Source organism: Hyla sarda, chromosome 4 (assembly GCF_029499605.1).
Source record: "Hyla sarda isolate aHylSar1 chromosome 4, aHylSar1.hap1, whole genome shotgun sequence".
Taxonomy (NCBI): Eukaryota; Metazoa; Chordata; class Amphibia; order Anura; family Hylidae; genus Hyla; species Hyla sarda.
This window is the reverse complement of record NC_079192.1, coordinates 21859760-21884756: the sequence shown is the minus strand read 5'-3', so window position 1 is coordinate 21884756 and position 24997 is coordinate 21859760. Positions and strand designations below refer to the sequence as shown.

Below are 24997 nucleotides of genomic sequence, written 5' to 3'. Positions count from 1 at the left end.
GCAAAGTCAAAAACTGTATGGTGAAAACCGGATGGAACTGTATGCACATACAGTTCTGTACGGTTCCCATTGACTCCCATGTAAAAAAAAAACGTATACGGTTTAATACAGTTTTTCAACCGGACCTAAAACCGTGGTAGACTACAGTTTTGGATACAGGAAAAAAACCTGACAAAACCGTACAGCATGCAAAACGGACACAACCTGATGCATCTTTTGGCATATGGTTTTCAATGGAGAGTCAATGCATTCGTTTTCCAATACGGTTCTATTCGGTTTTCACATAGAAAACGTATACGGGAACTGTATTGCAAAAGCATGGTGTGAATGCACCCTAAGACAGAAGTAGGAAACTTAGGAAAGCTTATGTTCGTAAAAAAATGACATGAAGGCCAGTGATACCCTTTTAGAAGAAGAACTGAGAACTGGTTAAAATTAGCAGGTTAAGAGCAATGTTTCTGTGCTTAAGCAAGGAGATAAAGGACTCCTGACCCCGACGTGATTTGAAGACGCAACCTTCTGATCTGGAGTCAGACGCGCTACCGTTGCGCCACGAGGTCAACTGGCACTGTGAGCTCTCACATTGCCTATGTGATAGTCCTGTCTTGCTCTTGAGAAACATTTCAGAAAGAAGACTAAGACAGAAGTAGGAAACTTAGGAAAGCTTATGGGGGAGATTTATCAAAGGATTTAGACTGGTTTTTCCTGTCTAAATTTGTCTCACAGAAAGTCGCAGTCTAAATATGTGCGACTTTTCTGCGACTTTTGCTATGGAGGATTTTTAGAACATGATGCATGCAAGTCTATTTTAGACGGAAATGCATTGGAAAATGCATTGGTGCTGAATTTATCAAGTGCGACAAGTCGCATCTGCCCAAAATACACTGAAATGTCAGACCATGTTGGAGCAGGTCTAAATACAGTTTAAGCTGTAGACCCTGAAGTCTGAGCACAGAATTTATCAAGGGCTGTGAGACCTTTGATAAATTAGGAGCACAATAGACAGGAGACTACCACATACGCTGGTCTATAAGAATGCCCAGAATAGACTAGATTAGTAAATGTCCCCCTATGTTCGTAAAAAATTGACATGAAGGCCAATGATACCGTTCTTGAAGAAGGACTGAGAACTGGTTAAAATTAGCAGGTTAAGAGCAATGTTTCTGTATGTAAGCAAGGAGGAAAAGGACTCCTGACCCCGACGTGATTTGAACACGCAACCTTCAGATCTGGAGTCAGACGCGCTACCGTTGCGCCACGAGGTCAACTGGCACTATGAGCTCTCACATTGATTCAGGACCCTTGATTTCATTTCCTAGAAAGACATTTCCATGAACAGCTTCTTTCCATGGACAGCTTATTGTTCCAATAAAAACATTTCCAAGAAACAACCAACCTCTAAAAGTTATCTTTTTAGCCTTCTTTCATTTTCACTCTATTTTGAATAAAGTTTTACTTGTTTGATTGAAATTCCAAGAAAAAAAACTGTGCAAAGTCAAAAACTGTATGGTGAAAACCGGATGGAACTGTATGCACATACAGTTCTGTACGGTTCCCATTGACTCCCATGTAAAAAAAAAACGTATACGGTTTAATACAGTTTTTCAACCGGACCTAAAACCGTGGTAGACTACAGTTTTGGATACAGGAAAAAAACCTGACAAAACCGTACAGCATGCAAAACGGACACAACCTGATGCATCTTTTGGCATATGGTTTTCAATGGAGAGTCAATGCATTCGTTTTCCAATACGGTTCTATTCGGTTTTCACATAGAAAACGTATACGGGAACTGTATTGCAAAAGCATGGTGTGAATGCACCCTAAGACAGAAGTAGGAAACTTAGGAAAGCTTATGTTCGTAAAAAAATGACATGAAGGCCAGTGATACCCTTTTAGAAGAAGAACTGAGAACTGGTTAAAATTAGCAGGTTAAGAGCAATGTTTCTGTGCTTAAGCAAGGAGGTAGAGGACTGTGATTCCCTTCTTGAAGAAGGACTGAGAACTGGTTAAAATTAGCAGGTTAAGAGCAATGTTTCTGTACTTAAGCAAGGAATAAAAAGACTACTATCCCCAATGAGATTTGAACATGCAACCTTCTGATCTTAAATCAGTCACGCTACCATTGCGCCACAAGTTCAACTGGCGAACTAGGCTTTAACTCTTTTCTCTGACACCAATAGACATGTGCAGAACCCAAAATTTTGTTTCTTTTTGTTTCGTTCGTTTTCAAAAATTTTCGGTTCTGTGAATATTCGGAATGCTGTTAATTCGTTATATTCGGTTTTCGGATGCATAGGCTAAAAATGTTTTCATTTTCGGATGCATTCGTTAATAACATCGAATGCATTCGTTAATTCGGATCTTTCGTTATATCTGTAAAATTTGTTAAATTTAGCATTCGTTACTAAACGAAATGCACATTAGTTTCACTTGCTGATTCTGTTTTGTAATAAATAGCAGGTGTTACCTTAGGATTCTTGTTGTTTTCACCTTTTTTTTTGCAGTTTTCTCTGTGTAGGAAGGCAAGTTTTCCTCAGGTAAACCCAATGAAAGAAATCTAATTCATTCCTTACATTCGGTGTACTGATAAAGAATGCATTCGTTATTCGTTAACATGCATTATTCGTTACGTGTTATTTAACGAATGCATTCGTTAACTGTATATTCGTATTCTTTTTCGGAAATATTCGATTTTTTTTTCGTGCATTCGGATTGTAACGAACACCCGAAAACGGGAACATTTGTTAAGTTTAGTATTCTTCCGAAACGAATTGCACATGTCTGGACACCAATGTGTCATTGTCAAAATGCTAATGACCTGCTAATTCTGGTTGCTTGATGTACCAGATACTGAAGAAACCAATTCTACCCTTGCTTCAAAACCTAGAAAGAAATTGCAAAAGACATCTTGCAGTTACAATGAAGTGAATTCCCATTAACCTGTGGTTCCAGACATACCTGGTGGCAATGAAAAGGGGACCTCATATGGCAGTAAAGCCAGCAGCTGTAGAGGGCTTTGTAAGCCAATAACGACCAACATTTCTACACTCATGCAAATACTAAAGAAACTACTGACCCCCACATGAACTGGGCACGCAACCTTCAGACCTGGCGTCAAACACACTACCGTTGCACCACAAAGTCTCCTTGCACCATGTGCTGTCACATAGATTCAGCAGCCTTGGTCCCGTATCCTAGAAATACATTTCCATGGACAGCTTTTTTCTATGGACAGCTTATTGTTCCAATAAAAACATTTCCAGGAAACAACCAAACTCTGAAAGTTACCTTTTTAGCATTCTTTCATTTCTCTCCCTAAACTGAGGCTATCGGCAACTGCCTATCTGATAGTCCTGTCTTGCTCTTGAGAAACATTTCAGAAAGAAGACTAAGACAGAGGTAGGAAACTTAGGAAAGCTTATGTTCGTAAAAAAAAAATTACATGAAGGCCAGTGATACCCTTCTTGAAGAAGGACTGAGAACTGGTTAAAATTAGCAGGTTAAGAGCAATGTTTCTGTACTTAAGCAAGGAGGAAAAGGACTCCTGACCCCGATATGATTTGAACACGCAACCTTCTGATCTGGATTCAGATGTGCTACCGTCGCAGCACAAGTTCACCTAGAAGAAAGAGTATAACCCCTTTCTCTGTCACCAATGTGTCATTGTCAAAATGCTAATGACCTGCTGGGTTCACATCATGTTTTTCCCCATACGGAGCGCATACGGCTGGGGTGAGCTAAAAACTTGCGCTCCCGTATCCCTGCCGTATGATGCCCATATGTAATTCATTTCATTGAGCCGAGCAGAATGAACTGGTCGGCTCATTTTTCACCGTATGCGGTTTTCTACCGTACCTAAAACCGTAGCCAAACACGCTTTTAGGTCCGGTAGAAAACCGCATACAGGGAAAAATGAGCCGACCAGTTCACTGTGCTCGGCTCATTGAAATGAATTACATACGGGCGGCATGCGGCAGGGATACAGGAGCGCAAGTTTTTAGCTCCCCCTAGCCGTATGCGCTCCCATATGAGAAAAAAACGTCATGTGAACCCAGCCTTACAATGAAGGGAGTTCCCATTAACTTGTGGTTCCAGACATATCAGCAACTGCCTATCTGATAGTCCTGTCTTGCTCTTGAGAAACATTTCAGAAAGAAGACTAAGACAGATGTAGGAAACTTAGGAAAGCTTATGTTCGTAAAAAATTGACATGAAGGCCAGTGATACCATTCTTGAAGAAGGACTGAGATCTGGTTAACCCCTTCCCGCTATGGGATGTATGCATATTTCCCAGCATCCGATACGTTCGCGCACTGGGACGTATGCATACGTCCTAGCGATCTCCAACACTGCCGTGGGCAGTGCAGGAGATCGGCGGCGGGACCTAGCTGTCAATCACAGCCGGAGTCCCGCCGCAGCCGCGATTGCACCGGTCCAGGCAGCATTAACCCCATAGATGCTGTGATCAATCCTGATCACGGCATCTATGGTGTTGACAGGGGGAGCGCGCTCCCCCTGTTCACCAACAGCGGCTCCGCGACGATCGCGGGTCGCCGTTGGTTGCTATGGCAGCAGGAGGCCAGATCATTTTCTCCTGCTACGGAAGCCTGTGAGATCCAGCCATAGGCTGGATCGCACAGTCTGTACAGTGTGCAGCTGATCGGGTCATACTGTCCTGCAGTACAAATGTATTGCAGCATATTATAACCTGTAAAATATAAAATAAAAAGTTCTTCAATAAAAGTATGAAGTGTAATTTTTTTTTAAATGACCCTTTCCCAATAAAAGCCCTGTATTATCACCAAAAAGATCAGAAACACAAATCATATACATAATAGGTATTGCCACATCTGTAATGACATGTACTATAAAACTATACTGTACGCCGTACGCTGAACCCCTTAAAAAAACAACAAAAAAGGGCAAAATTCACCAATTTTGGTACAAATAGGGGAATAAAAAAGATCAAAGGTAGTGCGTATGGCAAAAATGATACCAATGAAAGGTACAGTACATCCCGCAAAAAATAAGCCCTTACTCAATGGCATCGGACAGAAAATAGAAAAGCTATGGCTGAAGGCTAAATCCAGCACCTAAAGAAACAGGAGGTTAAATCCAGCACCTTAGACCACTCGGCCACGCTACCACACATAGCTCCTTCTTTTTGGCCCCACCTGAGGACACAGACCTAAGTAAGGGGTGAAATAAGCATAGCCACCCCATCTAGGAATCTTCCCCAGTTTCATGCCACTTAATGGTTCCATGGTGTAATGGTTAGCACTCTGGACTCTGAATCCAGAGAGTTCAAATCTTGGTGGGACCTTTCTTTACTTTCCTCTCATTACTCAGTACTGTATTAATTAGAGGTGCACCGAAATGGAAATTTCAGAACCGAAACGAAACCGAAATAAAAAAAAATGTCCGGCCGAAACCGAAAATGACTTCTCCCCGTCTTCTGGTAAAATGCAGCGCTCCGCTCATTAGATTAGATTCCCCCACATTAGATTGCCAGTTCCCCCACATTAATAGGCAGCTCCCCCACAATGGTAGGCAGCTCCCCCACAATAGTAGGCAGCTCCCCCACATTAGGTCAGCATTTCCCCCCACAATAGTAGGCAGCTCCCCCCAACAATATTAGGCAGCTCCCCCCACATTTGTAGGCAGCTCCCCCCCACATTAGGTCAGCAGTTCCCCTACAATAGTAGGCAGGTTATCCACAATAGTAGGCAGTTCCCCCACAATATTAGGCAGCTCCCCCCAACAATATTAGGCAGCTCCCCCCCACATTTGTAGGCAGCTCCCCCCCACAATAGTAGGCAGTTCCCCCACAATATTAGGCAGCTCCCCCCACAATAGTAGGCAGCTCCCCCCACAATAGTAGGCAGCTCCCCCAACAATAGTAGGCAGCTCCCCCCACAATAGTAGGCAGCTCCCCCCACAATAGTAGGCAGCTCCCCCCACAATAGTAGGCAGCTCCCCCCACAATAGTAGGCAGCTCCCCCCACAATAGTAGGCAGTTCCCCCACAATATTAGGCAGCTCCCCCCACATTTGTAGGCAGCTCCCCCCCACAATATTAGGCAGCTCCCCCCCAACAATATTAGGCAGCTCCCCCCACATTTGTAGGCAGCTCCCCCCCACATTAGGTCAGCAGTTCCCCCACAGTAGTAGGCAGCTTCCCCCCACCCCACAGACATACAACTTCCAGCCATATACAGTGTATGGCTGGAGGCTGTATGTCTGTACTGCTGCCCCCACAGTGTTCCGGTCACCGCTCCTCCGGCCCGGGGTCACATCTACTGCTATGGCCTATGGACCATAGCAGTAGGTACGGGAGGAGCGGTGACGGAACACTCAAGAAGATGACGCGCCGCTGGTCACTTACCAGGCCCCGGCCAGCGCGCGTTCTCCTGCGACGATCCTGCGGTCCTCCTGAGTCTTTATGGTTGTACGCACGGGACGTCAGTGATGTCCCGTGCGTACGACCATAGAGGCGGAGAAGCGAGGGACCGAAAGAGGATCGCAGGAGGACGCTGGGGAATGGTGAGTGACCGGCGGACATCCTTATGTCCCGAAAAGATTTTTCGGGACACAGGGATGTCCGGGATAGGATTAGGAATACTTCTTTTTATGTACCCGGGCCGGCTCCCGTGTGTGGCTGCAGGCGGGGGCCGACCAGAGCATATAAAAACTAATACTGTGTACTAAAAACCAGGGGGCCTCCAGCTGTTGTGAAACTACAACTCCCAGCATGCCCGGACAGACTTTGCCGGTCCAGGCATGCTTGAAGTTGTAGTTTCACAACAGCTGGAGGCCCCCTGGTTTTTAGTATACAGTATTAGGTTTTATATGCTCTGGCCAGCCCCCACCTGCAGCCACACACGGGAGCCGGCCCGGGTACATAAAAAGAAGTATTCCTATCCCGGAGAAGGCTCCCCCCAGATGTTGCGCCCGGTGCGGCCGGCCCCCCTGCACCCCCCACGCTACGCCTCTGCCACTGGCAGTGTTTGCAACTTGTGCTGTGGGCGGGCAGGGGAGGTGGTCATTATCGGCACATTTTTTGTTGTTTCGGCATTTCCCCGAAATAGCTATTTTCGGCCGATATGTATCGTCCACCGATATATTGGTGCATCCCTAGTATTAATATTATTTAACCTTCTTCCAGATGTGAGCTTTTCAAATCCATAAATGCTGCTTCCATACCATTGTGTTCTGTCGCCCCAAGGTGCAATTAGTTGAGAACTTGGATGAAAACTCATGCCTCAAAGGAACCCAGAGCACTCACATCCCCCCGGGAGCCATAATGCCAGACATATGGGTTATCCAGGATTAGAAAATAAAGTTAAATTGCCTCTTTCTTCCAGAAACAGTGCCAGCTCTGGCTAGTATAGAGTGGAGTTCCTGATTGGTTAACCTCTGTGAATATCCCTGGCTTTTGCAGCTCGGTGCAGATTATGGTGTACGCTGCTCTGTGCCTATGTTTCAGATCTAGGGAAGGATTAAGGCAAGACAGCAAGGGTCAGTTTTGTAGTTCTTCCTGTTCACCCTATTCATCACAGAGTACATCTGATCCCTGGGGATCCCTCCTCAAGGATTGTATTCCAGATTGTCCGCGCAACATCTTAGCAGGTGGGAATACAATGCCCGTGCGTGTGGTGGAAAGCCAAAGTTCTAAGGTCTGGGAGTGTTCTCCAGCATTCTATCAGTTGATTCAGCCCGAACATCCAGATCGCCATGCATAACAAGAGTCTCTGACCAATTTATCTGTGGAGACCTAGAAGAAAATGAACTTTGAGAGAAAAACAAGAGCAGACCTATGGAAAACGTCTCATACTGAGTCCATATCTATTCATTTAGTGGTCATCTTATTGGCCTTCTTCTTAGACTTCTGCGATTTCTGGGACTCTACTATTTCCCAGGGGGGTGGGAGGTGTAATTGCGGGCAGGTCCATCAGGTCAGTTACAGCCAACCAATCCGGGATTTCTAAGTCGCTTTGTCCTATAGCTTGCAGTCCAGAAGTCAGTTCCTGTCTAGTTCTGATGGTGAATCTCTGACCCTCAACTTGGAAGGAGATGCCAAAGGAGAACAACCACCTATAAGCAATATTTTTGGAGTGTAGATAGGTCATCTATCATGTAGCATACCTCTCTTTGACAGCGTGATCCTGGCCAGATCCTGGAAAATGGCTATAGGTGCATCTTCGAACATCAGGCTCGTGGATGATCGTGCCTTCCAGAGTATCTCATCTCTAACCGAGGAGTTTAAAAGGCGGCATATAAAGTCTCGAGGAGATTCTATTTCTTTAGGCTTCGCTCTAAGTGCCCTATGTGCACGTTCAATGTTAATCTCCAGAGGGAAGGTGTCTCCAAGTAGTTGCACAAATAACAATTTCAGAGTGGAACTTAGAGATTCAGACAGAACAGATTCTGTCAGACCTTTGAATCTCAGATTGTTGCGCCTTCCTCTGTTGTCTTGGTCTTACAACCAATCGAGGACCTTGTTAAGGTGCGTCTGGCAGGAGGTGAGAGTGGCTGAGGAAGCTGTGGTGAAGGCCATGACCTGGGATTGGGTGGTTTCCAACAGCTCAACTCTACCACCAATGTCTCTCATTTTGGTTTTCAACTCTTGGAGATCTTTAGAGACTGGCTCCACAGCCGATCTTAGAAGTCTGTCCATAAACGTACGAGAAAGTGGCAGGGAATTGTTCAACACTAACTCCTCACATTCCTCAGCATTATCAATGGAAGCATCTCTGCATAGTTAAGGAGTGGCTGATCTGTCTTGTGAAGACACCATTTCGGTATGCTTCTTAGAATCGTTACATGAGGACCTTTTTACAAAGTGCTCAATACCGCCTTTTCTGCTGTAAGGTGAGTCGATCCTAGGCTGGGGAGGGCCAATCTTGACCATTATTGTGCATTAATCAGAAGAAAGGACATAATAGGTTGCCGACATCAGGGGATAAATGACACTGGCTAGGTAATTGCAGATTCCCTGTTGCCCCTGGAGGGGTTACATTTTAACAGTAGCGAAGTTAAATGGGCATATGAAAGAACTTGTCACTTGTTGTGATGTGAGTGAGCATCACCAACTATGGGCTGTTGGCACGCCACAGGGGGAGATGAGAGGGAGTGGAGGGAAGCGGCAATGCAGGAATCAGTATCGTAACTTATTTGCAGGGAGCAGCAATTGCAAACTTCAGTTTACTGGTTTGGTGATATAAATGAAAAATCAAGTTGCAGTAACACAAATGGGCAGAAGGTGGCAGCAAAGATCAGCTGCAGTGAAGAGCAGATCAGAAAAGTTGAAGATTTCACTATTAGAGTAGGTATGTGATGTCACAGGCTGTGTGTCACCTGTGATGTAATCTCCCCGCTACCCCCCTTGTCTCCCGCCCGGGCTCCTCATACGGCCTCCCCGCTACCCCCCCCCCTTGTCTCCCGCCCGCGCCGCTCAGCTCCCGCTGCTACAAGACTACAACTCCCAGCGTGTCCTCACTGTAAGGCCATGCTGGGACTTGTAGTCTTGCAACAGCAGACAGATGGGAGTTGTGTGGTGCTGGCAGGTGAGAGGGGGGGATATAAATCACTGCAGTGTCCCGGTAGCGCAGTGAGGGTAGCGGGGAGAAAGTATGTCAGAGCCCGGGCGGCAGTAGCTTTTCCTGCTCCATGTTGGAGCTGGAGTAAATTTAGTCAATTTTTATGGCTGTTGCGACAGTTTATTGCGCAACTGCGACTGTCTCAGTTAATAAATTCCTGACCACTGCAGTCAAAACTGAAAACTTGCGTAAATTAAGCGGGAAATTTTTTTTTGACTTTCTAGCTCTTGCTAGGGAAAGTCGCACAATTTATAGGGTAGGCGCAATTGCGACAATTTTGCGCCAAAAATAGTCAGAAAAAAATGACTAAACCCCTTAGTAAATGCCCCCCATAAACATTGCACTTAACCTGCTAATTTTAACCAGTTCTCAGTCCTTCTTCAATAAGAGTATCACTGGCTTTCATGTCAATATTTTACGAACATAAGCTTTCCTAAGTTTCCTACCCCTGTCTTAGTCTTCTTTCTGAAATGTTTCTCAAGAGCGAGACAGGACTATCAGATAGGCAGTTGCCGATAGCTTCAGTTTAGGGGGAGACATGAAAGAAGGTTAAAAAGGTAACTTTTAGAGGTTGGTTGTTTCTTGGAAATATTTTTATTGGAACAAAAAGCTGTCCATTGAAAATAGCTGTCCATGGAAATGTCTTTCTAGGATATAAAAGCAAAGGTCCTGAATCAATGTGAGAGCTCTTAGTGCCAGTTGACCTCGTGGCGCAACGGTAGCGCGTCTGACTCTAGATCAGAAGGTTGCGTGTCGAAATCACGTCTGGGTCAGGAGGCCCTTTCCTTCTTGCTTAAGCACAGAAACATTGCACTTAACCTGCTAATTTTAACCAGTTCTCAGTCCTTCTTCAAGAAGGGTATCACTGGCCTTCGTGTCAATATTTTACGAACTTAAGCTTTCCTAAGTTTCCAACCTCTGTCTTAGTCTTCTTTCTGAAATCTTTCTCAAGAGCAAGACAGGACTATCAGATAGGCAGTTGCCAATAGCCTCAGTTTAGGGGGAGAAATGAAAGAAGGCTAAGAAGGTCAAGAGCAAGACAGGACTATCAGATAGGCAGTTGCCGAAAGCCTCAGTTTAGGGGGAGGAATGAAAGAAGGCTAAAAAGGTAACTTTTAGAGGTTGGTTGTTTCTTGGAAATGTTTTTATTGGAATAAATAGCTGTCCATGGAAAAAAGCTGTTCATGGAAATGTCTTTCTAGGATATGAAATCAAGGGTCCTGAATCAATGTGAGAGCTCACAGTGCCAGTTGACCTCGTGGACCAACAGTAGCGTGTCTGACTCCCGATCAGAAGGTTGCATGTTCAAATCACGTCGGGGTCAGGAGTCCTTTTCCTCCTTGCTTAAGCACAGAAACATTGCTCTTAACTTGCTAATTTTAACCAGTTCTCTGTCCTTCTTCAAGAAGGGAATCACAGTCCTCTACCTCCTTGCTTAAGCAGGGAAACATTGCTCTTAACCTGCTAATCTTAACCAGTTCTCAGTCCTTCTTCAAGTAGGGTATCACTGGCCTTCGTGTCAATATTTTACGAACTTAAGCCTTCCTAAGTTTCCAACCTCTGTCTTAGTCTTCTTTCTGAAATTTTTCTCAAGAGCAAGACAGGACTATCAGATAGGCAGTTGCCGATAGCCTCAGTTTAGGGGGAGAAATGAAAGAAGGCTAAGAAGGTCAAGAGCAAGACAGGACTATCAGATAGGCAGTTGCCGATAGCCTCAGTTTAGGGGGAGAAATGAAAGAAGGCTAAAAAGGTAACTTTTAGAGGTTGGTTGTTTCTTGGAAATGTTTTTATTGGAACAAAAAGCTGTCCATTGAAAAAAGCTGTCCATGGAAATGTCTTTCTAGGATATGAAATCAAAGGTCCTAAATCAATGTGAGAGCCCACAGTGCCAGTTGACCATGTGGTGCAACCATAGCGCGTCTGACTCCAAATCAGAAGGTTGTGTGTTCAAATCACGTCGGGGTCAGGAGGCCCTTTCCTCCTTGCTTAAGAACAGAAACATTGCTCTTAACCTGCTAAATTTAACCATTTCTCAGTCCTTCTTCAAGAAGAGAATCACAGTCCTCTACCTCCTTGCTTAAGCAGGGAAACATTGCCCTTAACCTGCTAATCTTAACCAGTTCTCAGTCCTTCTTCAAGTAGGGTATCACTGGCCTTCATGTCAATCTTTTACGAACATAAGCTTTATTAAGTTTCCTACTACTGTCTTAGTCTTCTTTATGTAATGTTTCGCAAGAGCAAGACAGGACTATCAGATAGGCAGTTTCCGATAGCCTCAGTTTAGGGGGAGGAATGAAAGAAGGCTAAAAAGGTAACTTTTAGAGGTTGGTTGTTTCTTGGAAATGTTTTTATTGGAACAAATAGCTGTCCATGGAAAAAAGCTGTCCATGGAAATGTCTTTCTAGGATATGAAATCAAGGGTCCTGAATCAATGTGAGAGCTCACAGTGCCAGTTGACCTTGTGGCGCAACGGTAGCGCGTCTGACTCCAGATAATAAGGTTGCGTGTTCAAATCACGTCGGGGTCAGGAGTCCTTTTCCTCCTTGCTTAAGCACAGAAACATTGCTCTTAACCTGCTAATTTTAACCAGTTCTCAGTCCTTCTTCAAGAAGAGTATCACTGGCTTTCATGTCAATATTTTACGAACATAAGCTTTCCTAAGTTTCCTATCCCTGTCTTAGTCTTCTTTCTGAAATGTTTCTCAAGAGCAAGACAGGACTATCAGATAGGCAGTTGCCGATAGCTTCAGTTTAGGGGGAGACATGAAAGAAGGTTAAAAAGGTAACTTTTAGAGGTTGGTTGTTTCTTGGAAATATTTTTATTGGAACAAAAAGCTGTCCATTGAAAATAGCTGTCCATGGAAATGTCTTTCTAGGATATGAAATCAAAGGTCCTGAATCAATGTGAGAGCTCATAGTGCCAGTTGACATCGTGGCGCAACGGTAGCGCGTCTGACTCTAGATCAGAAGGTTGTGTGTCTAAATCACGTCGGGGTCAGGAGGCCCTTTCCTTCTTGCTTAAGCACAGAAACATTGCACTTAACCTGCTAATTTTAATCAGTTCTCAGTCCTTCTTCAAGAAGGGAATTACAGTTCTCTTCCTCCTTGCTTAAGCACAGAAACATTGCTCTTAACCTGCTAATTTTAACCAGTTCTCAGTCCTTCTTCAAGAAGGGTATAACTGGCCTTCATGTAAAAATAAATTTTACGAACATAAGCTTTCCTAAGTTTCCTACTTCTGTCTTAGTCTTCTTTCTAAAATCTTTCTCAAGAGCAAGACAGGACTATCAGATAGGCAGTTGCCGATAGCCTCAGTTTAGGGGGAGAAATGAAAGAAGGCTAAGAAGGTCAAGAGCAAGACAGGACTATCAGATAGGCAGTTGCCGATAGCCTCAGTTTAGGGGGAGGAATGAAAGAAGGCTAAAAAGGTAACTTTTAGAGGTTGGTTGTTTCTTGGAAATGTTTTTATTGGAATAAATAGCTGTCCATGGAAAAAAGCTGTTCATGGAAATGTCTTTCTAGGATATGAAATCAAGGGTCCTGAATCAATGTGAGAGCTCACAGTGCCAGTTGACCTCGTGGACCAACAGTAGCGTGTCTGACTCCCGATCAGAAGGTTGCGTGTTCAAATCACGTCGGGGTCAGGAGTCCTTTTCCTCCTTGCTTAAGCACAGAAACATTGCTCTTAACCTGCTAATTTTAACCAGTTCTCAGTCCTTCTTCAAGAAGAGTATCACTGGCTTTCATGTCAATATTTTACGAACATAAGCTTTCCTAAGTTTCCTACCCCTGTCTTAGTCTTCTTTCTGAAATGTTTCTCAAGAGCAAGACAGGACTATCAGATAGGCAGTTGCCGATAGCTTCAGTTTAGGGGGAGACATGAAAGAAGGCTAAAAAGGTAACTTTTAGAGGTTGGTTGTTTCTTGGAAATATTTTTATTGGAACAAAAAGCTGTACATTGAAAATAGCTGTCCATGGAAATGTCTTTCTAGGATATGAAATCAAAGGTCCTGAATCAATGTGAGAGCTCATAGTGCTAGTTGACATCGTGGCGCAACGGTAGCGCGTCTGACTCCAGATCAGAAGGTTGTGTGTCTAAATCACGTCGGGGTCAGGAGGCCCTTTCCTTCTTGCTTAAGCACAGAAACATTGCACTTAACCTGCTAATTTTAATCAGTTCTCAGTCCTTCTTCAAGAAGGGAATTACAGTTCTCTTCCTCCTTGCTTAAGCACAGAAACATTGCTCTTAACCTGCTAATTTTAACCAGTTCTCAGTCCTTCTTCAAGAAGGGTATAACTGGCCTTCATGTAAAAAAGATTTTTACGATCATAAGCTTTCCTAAGTTTCCTACTTCTGTCTTAGTCTTCTTTCTGAAATGTTTCTCAAGAGCAAGACAGGACTATCAGATAGGCAGTTGCCGATAGCCTCAGTTTAGGGGGAGGAATGAAAGAAGGCTAAGAAGGTCAAGAGCAGGACAGAACTATTAGATAGGCTGTTGCCGATAGCCTCAGTTTAGAGGGAGGAATGAAAGTAGGCTAAAAAGGTAACTTTTAGAGGTTGGTTGTTTCTTGGAAACGTTTTTATTGGAAGAAATAGCTGTCCATGGAAAAAAGCTGTCCATGGAAATGTCTTTCTAGGATATGAAATCAAAGGTCCTGAATCAATGTGAGAGCTGATAGTGTCAGTTGACCTCGTGGCGCAACGATAGCGCGTCTAATTCCAGATCAGAAGATTGCGTGTTCAAATCTCTTCGGGGTCAGGAGTCCTTTTCCTCCTTGCTTCAGCACAGAAACATTGCTCTTAACCTGCTAATTTTAACCAGTTCTCAGTCCTTCTTCAAGAAGGGTATCACTGGCCTTCATGTCAATTTTTTCCGAACATAAGCTTTCCTAAGTTTCCTACTTCTGTCTTAGTCTTCTTTCTGAAATGTTTCTCAAGAGCAAGACAGGACTATCAGATAGGCAGTTGCCGATAGCCTCAGTTAAGGGGGAGAAATGAAAGAAGGCTAAAAAGGTAACTTTTAGAGGTTGGTTGTTTCTTGGAAATGTTTTTATTGGAACAAAAAGCTGTCCATGGAAAAAAGCTGTCCATGGAAATGTCTTTCTAGGATATGAAATCATGGGTCCTGAATCAATGTGAGAGCTCACAGTGCAAGTTGACGTCGTGGCGCAACGGTAGCGCGTCTGACTCCCGATCAGAAGGTTGTGTGTTCAAATCACATCGGGGTCAGAAGGCCCTTTCCTTCTTGCTTAAGCACAGAAACATTGCTCTTAACCTGCTAATTTTAACCAGTTCTCAGTCCTTCTTCAAGAAGGGAATCACAGTTCTCTTCCTCCTTGCTTAAGCACAGAAACATTGCTCTTAATCTGCTAATTTTAACCAGTTCTCAGTCCTTCTTCAAGAAGGGTATAACTGGCCTTCATGTAAAAATTTTTTACGAACATAAGCTTTCCCAAGTTTCCTACTTCTGTCTTAGTCTTCTTTCTGAAATGTTTCTCAAGAGCAAGACAAGACTATCAGATAGGCAGTTGCCGATAGCCTCAGTTTAGGGGGAGAAATGAAAGAAGGCTAAAAAGGTAACTTTTAGAGGTTGGTTGTTTCTTGGAAATATTTTTATTGGAACAAAAAGCTGTCCATTGAAAATAGCTGTCCATGGAAATGTCTTTCTAGGATATGAAAGCAAAGGTCCTGAATCAATGTGAGAGCTCATAGTGCCAGTTGATCTCGTGGCGCAACGGTAGCACGTCTGACTCCAGATCAGAAGGTTGCGTGTCCAAATCACGTCAGGGTCAGGAGGCCCTTTCCTTCTTGCTTAAGCACATAAACATTGCACTTAACCTGCTAATTTTAACCAGTTCTTAGTCCTTCTTCAAGAAGGGAATCATAGTTCTCTTCCTCCTTGCTTAAGCACAGAAACATTGCTCTTAACCTGCTAATCTTAACCAGTTCTCAGTCCTTCTTCAAGTAGGGTATCACTGGCCTTCATGTCAATCTTTTACGAACATAAGCTTTATTAAGTTTCCTACTTCTGTCTTTGTCTTCTTTCTGAAATGTTTCTCAAGAGCAAGACATGACTATCAGATAGGGCAGTTGCCGATAGCCTCAGTTTAGGGGGAGAAATGAAAGAAGGCTAAGAAGGTCAAGAGCAAGACAGGACTATCAGATAGGCAGTTACCGATAGCCTCAGTTTAGGGGGAGGAATGAAAGAAGGCTAAAAAGGTAACTTTTAGAGGTTGGTTGTTTCTTTGAAATGTTTTTATTGGAACAAATAGCTGTCCATGGAAAAAAGCAGTCCATGGAAATGTCTTTCTAGGATATGAGGCTATCGGCAACTGCCTATCTGATAGTCTTGTCTTGCTCTTGAGAAACATTTCAGAAAGAAGACTAAGACAGAAGTAGGAAACTTAGGAAAGCTTATGTTCGTAAAAAAAGTTTAACATGAAGGCCAGTTATACCCTTCTTGAAGAAGGACTGAGAACTGGTTAAAATTAGCAGGTTAAGAGCAATGTTTCTGTGCTTAAGCAAGGAGGAAAAAGACTTCTGACCCCGACGTGATTTGAACACGCAACCTTCTGATCTGGAGTCAGACGCGCTACCGTTGCGCCACGAGGCCAACTTGCACTGTGAGCTCTCACATTGATTCGGGACCTTTGATTTCATATCCTAGAAAGACATTTCCATGGACAGCTTTTTTCCATGGACAGCTATTTGTTCCAATAAAAACTTTTCCAAGAAACAACCAACCTCTAAAAGTTACCTTTTTAGCCTTCTTTCATTCCGCCCCCTAAACTGAGGCTATCGGCAACTGCCTATCTGATAGTCTTGTCTTGCTCTTGAGAAACATTTCAGAAAGAAGACTAAGACAGAAGTAGGAAACTTAATAAAGCTTATGTTCGTAAAAGATTGACATGAACGCCAGTGATAGCTTCTTGAAGAAGGACTGAGAACTGGTTAAAATTAGCAGGTTAAGAGCAATGTTTCTGTGTTGAAGCAAGGATTAAAAAGACTTCTGACCACAACGTGATTTGAATACGCAACCTTCTGATCTGGAGTCAGACGTGCTACCGTTGCACCACGAGGTCAACTGGCACTATGAGCTCTCACATTGATTCAGGACCTTTGCTTTCATATCCTAGAAAGACATTTCCATGGAGAGCTATTTTCAATGGACAGCTTTTTGTTCCAATAAAAATATTTCCAAGAAACAACCAACCTCTAAAAGTTATCTTTTTAGCCTTCTTTCATTTCTCCCCCTAAACTGAGGCTATCGGCAACTGCCTATCTGATAGTCCTGTCTTGCTCTTGAGAAACATTTCAGAAAGAAGACTAAGACAGAAGTAGGAAACTTAGGAAAGCTTATGTTCGTAAAAAAATTTAACATGTAGGCCAGTTATACCCTCCTTGAAGAAGGACTGAGAACTGGTTAAAATTAGCAGATTAAGAGCAATGTTTCTGTGCTTAAGCAAGGAGGAAGAGAACTGTGATTCCCTTCTTGAAGAAGGACTGAGAACTGGTTAAAATTAGCAGGTTAAGAGCAATGTTTCTGTGCTTAAGCAAGAAGGAATGGGCCTTCTGACCCTGACGTGATTTGAACACACAACCTTCTGATCTGGAGTCAGACGCGCTACCGTTGCGCCACGACGTCAACTGGCACTGTGAGCTCTCACATTGATTCAGGACCAATGATTTCATATCCTAGAAAGAAATTTCCATGGACAGCTTTTTTCCATGGACAGCTTTTTGTTCCAATAAAAACATTTCCAAGAAACAACCAACCTCTAAAAGTTACCTTTTTAGCCTTCTTTAATTTCTCCCCCTAAACTGAGGCTATCGGCAACTGCCTATCTGATAGTCCTGTCTTGCTCTTGAGAAACATTTCAGAAAGAAGACTAAGACAGAAGTAGGAAACTCAGAAAAGCTTATGTTGGAAAAAAATTGACATGAAAGCCAGTGATACCCTTCTTGAAGAAGGACTGAGAACTGGTTAAAATTATCAGGTTAAGAGCAATGTTTCTGTGCTTAAGTAAGGAGGAAATGGACTCCTGACCCCGACGTGATTTGAACACGCAATCTTCTGATCTGGAATTAGACACGCTACCGTTGCGCCAAGAGGTCAACTGGCACTATGAGCTCTCCCATTGATTCAGGACCTTTGATTTCATATCCTAGAAAGACATTTCCATGGACAGCTTTTTTCCATGGACAGCTATTTCTTCCAATAAAAACATTTCCAAGAAACAACCAACCTCTAAAAGTTACCTTTTTAGCCTACTTTCATTCCTCCCCCTAAACTGAGGCTATCGGCAACTGCCTATCTAATAGTCCTATCTTGCTCTTGACCTTCTTAGCCTTCTTTCATTCCTCCCCCTAAACTGAGGATATCGGCAACTGCCTATCTGATAGTCCTGTCTTGCTCTTGAGAAACATTTCAGAAAGAAGACTAAGACAGAAGTAGGAAACTTAGGAAAGCTTATGTTCGTAAAATTTATTTTTACATGAAGGCCAGTTATACCCTTCTTGAAGAAGGACTGAGAACTGGTTAAAATTAGCAGGTTAAGAGCAATGTTTCTGTGCTTAAGCAAGGAGGAAAAAAGACTTCTGACCCCGACGTGATTTGAACACGCAACCTTCTGATCTGGAGTCAGACGCGCTACCGTTGCGCCACGAGGTCAACTTGCACTGTGAGCTCTCACATTGATTCAGGACCTTTGATTTCATATCCTAGAAAGACATTTCCATGGACAGCTTTTTTCCATGGACAGCTTTTTGTTCCAATAAAAACATTTCCAAGAAACAACCAACCTCGAAAAGTTACCTTTTTAGCCTTCTTTCATTCCTCCCCCTAAACTGAGGCTATCGGCAACTGCCTATCTGATAGTCCTGTCTTGCTCTTGAGAAACATTTCAGAAAGAAGACTAAGACAGAAGTAGGAAACTTAGGAAAGCTTATGTTCGTAAAATTTATTTTTACATGAAGGCCAGTTATACCCTTCTTGAAGAAGGACTGAGAACTGGTTAAAATTAGCAGGTTAAGAGCAATGTTTCTGTGCTTAAGCAAGGTGGAAAAAGGCTTCTGACCCCGACGTGATTTGAACACGCAACCTTCTGATCTGGAGTCAGACGCGCTACCGTTGCGCCACGAGGTCAACTTGCACTGTGAGCTCTCACATTGATTCAGGACCTTTGATTTCATATCCTAGAAAGACATTTCCATGGACAGCTTTTTTCCATGGACAGCTATTTCTACCAATAAAAACATTTCCAAGAAACAACCAACCTCTAAAAGTTACCTTTTTAGCCTACTTTCATTCCTCCCCCTAAACTGAGGCTATCGGCAACTGCCTATCTAATAGTCCTATCTTGCTCTTGACCTTCTTAGCCTTCTTTCATTCCTCCCCCTAAACTGAGGCTATCGGCAACTGCCTATCTGATAGTCCTGTCTTGCTCTTGAGAAACATTTCAGAAAGAAGACTAAGACAGAAGTAGGAAACTAGGAAAGCTTATGTTCATAAAAAAAAGTTTAACATGAAGGCCAGTTATACCCTTCTTGAAGAAGGACTGAGAACTGGTTAAAATTAGCAGGTTAAGAGCAATGTTTCTGTGCTTAAGCAAGGAGGAAGAGAACTGTGATTCCCTTCTTGAAGAAGGACTGAGAACTGGTTAAAATTAGCAGGTTAAGAGCAATGTTTCTGTGCTTAAGCAAGAAGGAAAGGGCCTCCTGACCCCGACGAGATTTGAACACACAACCTTCTGATCTGGAGTCAGACGTGCTACCGTTGCGCTACGAGGTCAACTGGCACTGTGAGCTCTTACATTGATTCAGGACCCATGATTTCATATCCTAGAAAGACATTTCCATGGACAGCTTTTTTCCATGGACAGCTTTTTGTTCCAATAAAAACATTTCCAAGAAACAACCAACCTCTAAAAGTTACCTTTTTAGCCTTCTTTCATTTCTCCCCCTAAACTGAGGCTATCGGCAACTGCCTATCTGATAGACCTGTCTTGCTCTTGAGAAACATTTCAGAAAGAAGACTAAGACAGAAGTAGGAAACTCAGGAAAGCTTATGTTCGTAAAAAAAAGTTTAACATGAAGGCCAGTTATACCCTTCTTGAAGAAGGACTGAGAACTGGTTAAAATTAGCAGGTTAAGTGCAATGTTTATGTGCTTAAGCAAGAAAGAAAGGGCCTCCTGACCCCGACGTGATTTGAACATACAACCTTCTGATCTGGAATCAGACGCGCTACCGTTGCGCCACGAGGTCAACTGGCACTGTGCGCTCTCACATTGATTCAGGACCCATGATTTCATATCCTAGAAAGACATTTCCATGGACAGCTTTTTTCCATGGACAGCTTTTTGTTCCAATAAAAACATTTCCAAGAAACAACCAACCTCTAAAAGTTACCTTTTTAGCCTTCTTTCATTTCTCCCCCTAAACTGAGGCTATCGGCAACTGCCTATCTGATAGTCCTGTCTTGCTCTTGAGAAACATTTCAGAAAGAAGACTAAGACAGAAGTAGGAAACTCAGAAAAGCTTATGTTCGGAAAAAATTGACATGAAAGCCAGTGATACCCTTCTTGAAGAAGGACTGAGAACTGGTTAAAATTATCAGGTTAAGAGCAATGTTTCTGTGCTTAAGCAAGGAGGAAATGGATTCCTGACCCCGACGTGATTTGAACACGCAACCTTCTGATCTGGAATTAGACGCGCTACCCTTGCGCCAAGAGGTCAACTGGCACTATGAGCTCTCACATTGATTCAGGACCTCTGATTTCATATCCTAGAAAGACATTTCCATGGACAGCTTTTTTCCATGGACAGCTATTTCTTCCAATAAAAACATTTCCAAGAAACAACCAACCTCTAAAAGTTACCTTTTTAGCCTACTTTCATTCCTCCCCCTAAACTGAGGCTATCGGCAACTGCCTATCTAATAGTCCTATCTTGCTCTTGACCTTCTTAGCCTTCTTTCACTCCTCCCCCTAAACTGAGGCTATCGGCAACTGCCTATCTGATAGTCCTGTCTTGCTCTTGAGAAACATTTCAGAAAGAAGACTAAGACAGAAGTAGGAAACTTAGGAAAGCTTATGTTCGTAAAATTTATTTTTACATGAAGGCCAGTTATACCCTTCTTGATGAAGGACTGAGAACTGGTAAAATTAGCAGGTTAAGAGCAATGTTTCTGTGCTTAAGCAAGGAGGAAAAAAGACTTCTGACCCCGACGTGATTTGAACACGCAATCTTCTGATCTGGTGTCAGACGCGCTACCGTTGCGCCACGAGGTCAACTTGCACTGTGAGCTCTCACATTGATTCAGGACCTTTGATTTCATATCCTAGAAAGATATTTCCATGGACAGCTTTTTTCCATGGACAGCTATTTGTTCCAATAAAAACATTTCCAAGAAACAACCAACCTCTAAAAGTTACCTTTTTAGCCTTCTTTCATTCCTCCCCCTAAACTGAGGCTATCGGCAACTGCCTATCTGATAGTCCTGTCTTGCTCTTGAGAAACATTTCAGAAAGAAGACTAAGACAGAAGTAGGAAACTTAATAAAGCTTATGTCCGTAAAAGATTGACATGAAGGCCAGCTATTTGTTCCAATAAAAACATTTCCAAGAAACAACCAACCTCTAAAAGTTACCTTTTTAGCCTTCTTTCATTCCTCCCCCTAAACTGAGGCTATCGGCAACTGCCTATCTGATAGTCCTGTCTTGCTCTTGAGAAACATTTCAGAAAGAAGACTAAGACAGAAGTAGGAAACTTAATAAAGCTTATGTTTGTAAAAGATTGACATGAAGGCCAGTGATACCCTACTTGAAGAAGGACTGAGGACTGGTTAAGATTAGCAGGTTAAGAGCAATGTTTCTGTGCTTAAGCAAGAAGGAAAGGGCCTCCTGACCCCGACGCGATTTGGACACACAACCTTCTGATCTGGAGTCAGACGTGCTACCGTTGCGCCACGAGGTCAACTGGAACTATGAGCTCTCACATTGATTCAGGACCTTTGATTTCATATCCTAGAAAGACATTTCCATGGACAGCTTTTTTCCATGGACAGCTATTTCTTCCAATAAAAACATTTCCAAGAAACAACCAACCTCTAAAAGTTACCTTTTTAGCCTACTTTCATTCCTCCCCCTAAACTGAAGCTATCGGCAACTGCCTATCTAATAGTCCTGTCTTGCTCTTGACCTTCTTAGCCTTCTTTCACTCCTCCCCCTAAACTGAGGCTATCGGCAACTGCCTATCTGATAGTCCTGTCTTGCTCTTGAGAAACATTTCAGAAAGAAGACTAAGACAGAAGTAGGAAACTTAGGAAAGCTTATGTTCATAAAATTTATTTTTACATGAAGGCCAGTTATACCCTTCTTGAAGAAGGACTGAAAACTGGTTAAAATTAGCAGGTTAATAGCAATGTTTCTGTGCTTAAGCAAGGAGGAAAAAGACTTCTGACCCTGACGTGATTTGAACACGCAACCTTCTGATCTGGAGTCAGACGCGCTACCGTTGCGCCACGAGGTCAACTGGCACTATGAGCTCTCACATTGATTCAGGACCTCTGATTTCATATCCTAGAAAGACATTTCCATGGACAGCTTTTTTCCATGGACAGCTATTTCTTCCAATAAAAACATTTCCAAGAAACAACCAACCTCTAAAAGTTACCTTTTTAGCCTACTTTCATTCCTCCCCCTAAACTGAGGCTATCGGCAACTGCCTATCTAATAGTCCTATCTTGCTCTTGACCTTCTTAGCCTTCTTTCATTCCTCCCCCTAAACTGAGGCTATTGGCAACTGCCTCTCTGATAGTCCTGTCTTGCTCTTGAGAAACATTTCAGAAAGAAGACTAAGACAGAAGTAGGAAACTTAGGAAAGCTTATGTTCGTAAAATTTATTTTTACATGAAGGCCAGTTATACCCTTCTTGAAGAAGGACTGAGAACTGGTTAAAATTAGCAGGTTAAGAGCAATGTTTCTGTGCTTAAGCAAGGAGGAAAAAAAGACTTCAGACCCCGACGTGATTTGAACACGCAACCTTCTGATCTGGAGTCAGACGCGCTACCGTTGCGCCACGAGGTCAACTTGCACTGTGAGGTCTCACAGTGATTCAGGACCTTTGATTTCATATCCTAGAAAGACATTTCCATGGACAGCTTTTTTCCATGGACAGCTTTTTGTTCCAATAAAAACATTTCCAAGAAACAACCAACCTCTAAAAGTTACCTTTTTAGCCTTCTTTCATTCCTCCCCCTAAACTGAGGCTATCGGCAACTGCCTATCTGATAGTCCTGTCTTGCTCTTGAGAAACATTTCAGAAAGAAGACTAAGACAGAAGTAGGAAACTTAGGAAAGCTTATGTTCGTAAAATTTATTTTTACATGAAGGCCAGTTATACCCTTCTTGATGAAGGACTGAGAACTGGTTAAAATTAGCAGGTTAAGAGCAATGTTTCTGTGCTTAAGCAAGGAGGAAAAAAAGACTTCAGACCCCGACGTGATTTGAACACGCAATCTTCTGATCTGGAGTCAGACGCGCTACCGTTGCGCCACGAGGTCAACTTGCACTGTGAGGTCTCACAGTGATTCAGGACCTTTGATTTCATATCCTAGAAAGACATTTCCATGGACAGCTTTTTTCCATGGACAGCTTTTTGTTCCAATAAAAACATTTCCAAGAAACAACCAACCTCTAAAAGTTACCTTTTTAGCCTTCTTTCATTCCTCCCCCTAAACTGAGGCTATCGGCAACTGCCTATCTGATAGTCCTGTCTTGCTCTTGAGAAACATTTCAGAAAGAAGACTAAGACAGAAGTAGGAAACTTAGGAAAGCTTATGTTCGTAAAATTTATTTTTACATGAAGGCCAGTTATACCCTTCTTGATGAAGGACTGAGAACTGGTTAAAATTAGCAGGTTAAGAGCAATGTTTCTGTGCTTAAGCAAGGAGGAAAAAATACTTCTGACCCCGACGTGATTTGAACACGCAATCTTCTGATCTGGTGTCAGACGCGCTACCGTTGCGCCACGAGGTCAACTTGCACTGTGAGCTCTCACATTGATTCAGGACCTTTGATTTCATATCCTAGAAAGATATTTCCATGGACAGCTTTTTTCCATGGACAGCTATTTGTTCCAATAAAAACATTTCCAAGAAACAACCAACCTCTAAAAGTTACCTTTTTAGCCTTCTTTCATTCCTCCCCCTAAACTGAGGCTATCGGCAACTGCCTATCTGATAGTCCTGTCTTGCTCTTGAGAAACATTTCAGAAAGAAGACTAAGACAGAAGTAGGAAACTTAATAAAGCTTATGTTTGTAAAAGATTGACATGAAGGCCAGTGATACCCTACTTGAAGAAGGACTGAGGACTGGTTAAGATTAGCAGGTTAAGAGCAATGTTTCTGTGCTTAAGCAAGAAGGAAAGGGCCTCCTGACCCCGACGCGATTTGGACACACAACCTTCTGATCTGGAGTCAGACGTGCTACCGTTGCGCCACGAGGTCAACTGGAACTATGAGCTCTCACATTGATTCAGGACCTTTGATTTCATATCCTAGAAAGACATTTCCATGGACAGCTTTTTTCCATGGACAGCTATTTCTTCCAATAAAAACATTTCCAAGAAACAACCAACCTCTAAAAGTTACCTTTTTAGCCTACTTTCATTCCTCCCCCTAAACTGAAGCTATCGGCAACTGCCTATCTAATAGTCCTGTCTTGCTCTTGACCTTCTTAGCCTTCTTTCACTCCTCCCCCTAAACTGAGGCTATCGGCAACTGCCTATCTGATAGTCCTGTCTTGCTCTTGAGAAACATTTCAGAAAGAAGACTAAGACAGAAGTAGGAAACTTAGGAAAGCTTGTGTTCATAAAATTTATTTTTACATGAAGGCCAGTTATACCCTTCTTGAAGAAGGACTGAAAACTGGTTAAAATTAGCAGGTTAATAGCAATGTTTCTGTGCTTAAGCAAGGAGGAAAAAGACTTCTGACCCTGACGTGATTTGAACACGCAACCTTCTGATCTGGAGTCAGACGCGCTACCGTTGCGCCACGAGGTCAACTTGCACTGTGAGCTCTCACAATGATTCAGGACCTTTGATTTCATATCCTAGAAAGACTTTTCCATGGACAGCTTTTTTCCATGGACAGCTATTTGATCCAATAAAAACATTTCCAAGAAACAACCAACCTCTAAAAGTTACCTTTTTAGCCTTCTTTCATTCCTCCCCCTAAACTGAGGCTATCGGCAACTGCCTATCTGATAGTCCTGTCTTGCTCTTGAGAAACATTTCAGAAAGAAGACTAAGACAGAAGTAGGAAACTTAATAAAGCTTATGTCCGTAAAAGATTGACATGAAGGCCAGTGATACCCTACTTGAAGAAGGACTGAGG

General features: G+C 43.0%; 16 non-coding genes across 16 annotated transcripts; 2 read left to right on the top strand and 14 right to left on the bottom strand.

The window, feature by feature from the left end:
- Positions 1–488: 488 nt before the first annotated feature.
- On the bottom strand, positions 489–560 carry TRNAW-CCA (transfer RNA tryptophan (anticodon CCA)). Its single transcript has one exon. It is a non-coding gene; the product is annotated as a tRNA-Trp (tRNA).
- A 633-nt stretch (positions 561–1193) lies between these two features.
- On the bottom strand, positions 1194–1265 carry TRNAW-CCA (transfer RNA tryptophan (anticodon CCA)). The gene has a single exon. It is a non-coding gene; the product is annotated as a tRNA-Trp (tRNA).
- A 10791-nt stretch (positions 1266–12056) lies between these two features.
- Positions 12057–12128, top strand: TRNAW-CCA (transfer RNA tryptophan (anticodon CCA)). The gene has a single exon. It is a non-coding gene; the product is annotated as a tRNA-Trp (tRNA).
- Positions 12129–14758: 2630 nt separating this feature from the next.
- On the top strand, positions 14759–14830 carry TRNAG-CCC (transfer RNA glycine (anticodon CCC)). The gene has a single exon. It is a non-coding gene; the product is annotated as a tRNA-Gly (tRNA).
- Positions 14831–16142: 1312 nt separating this feature from the next.
- Positions 16143–16214, bottom strand: TRNAW-CCA (transfer RNA tryptophan (anticodon CCA)). The gene has a single exon. It is a non-coding gene; the product is annotated as a tRNA-Trp (tRNA).
- Positions 16215–16611: 397 nt separating this feature from the next.
- Positions 16612–16683, bottom strand: TRNAW-CCA (transfer RNA tryptophan (anticodon CCA)). Its single transcript has one exon. It is a non-coding gene; the product is annotated as a tRNA-Trp (tRNA).
- A 1517-nt stretch (positions 16684–18200) lies between these two features.
- On the bottom strand, positions 18201–18272 carry TRNAW-CCA (transfer RNA tryptophan (anticodon CCA)). The gene has a single exon. It is a non-coding gene; the product is annotated as a tRNA-Trp (tRNA).
- Positions 18273–18674: 402 nt separating this feature from the next.
- On the bottom strand, positions 18675–18746 carry TRNAW-CCA (transfer RNA tryptophan (anticodon CCA)). Its single transcript has one exon. It is a non-coding gene; the product is annotated as a tRNA-Trp (tRNA).
- Positions 18747–19319: 573 nt separating this feature from the next.
- On the bottom strand, positions 19320–19391 carry TRNAW-CCA (transfer RNA tryptophan (anticodon CCA)). The gene has a single exon. It is a non-coding gene; the product is annotated as a tRNA-Trp (tRNA).
- A 402-nt stretch (positions 19392–19793) lies between these two features.
- Positions 19794–19865, bottom strand: TRNAW-CCA (transfer RNA tryptophan (anticodon CCA)). The gene has a single exon. It is a non-coding gene; the product is annotated as a tRNA-Trp (tRNA).
- A 953-nt stretch (positions 19866–20818) lies between these two features.
- On the bottom strand, positions 20819–20890 carry TRNAW-CCA (transfer RNA tryptophan (anticodon CCA)). The gene has a single exon. It is a non-coding gene; the product is annotated as a tRNA-Trp (tRNA).
- A 1168-nt stretch (positions 20891–22058) lies between these two features.
- Positions 22059–22130, bottom strand: TRNAW-CCA (transfer RNA tryptophan (anticodon CCA)). The gene has a single exon. It is a non-coding gene; the product is annotated as a tRNA-Trp (tRNA).
- Positions 22131–22615: 485 nt separating this feature from the next.
- On the bottom strand, positions 22616–22687 carry TRNAW-CCA (transfer RNA tryptophan (anticodon CCA)). The gene has a single exon. It is a non-coding gene; the product is annotated as a tRNA-Trp (tRNA).
- Positions 22688–23091: 404 nt separating this feature from the next.
- TRNAW-CCA (transfer RNA tryptophan (anticodon CCA)) lies at positions 23092–23163 on the bottom strand. The gene has a single exon. It is a non-coding gene; the product is annotated as a tRNA-Trp (tRNA).
- A 403-nt stretch (positions 23164–23566) lies between these two features.
- TRNAW-CCA (transfer RNA tryptophan (anticodon CCA)) lies at positions 23567–23638 on the bottom strand. The gene has a single exon. It is a non-coding gene; the product is annotated as a tRNA-Trp (tRNA).
- Positions 23639–24591: 953 nt separating this feature from the next.
- TRNAW-CCA (transfer RNA tryptophan (anticodon CCA)) lies at positions 24592–24663 on the bottom strand. Its single transcript has one exon. It is a non-coding gene; the product is annotated as a tRNA-Trp (tRNA).
- Positions 24664–24997: the final 334 nt, after the last annotated feature.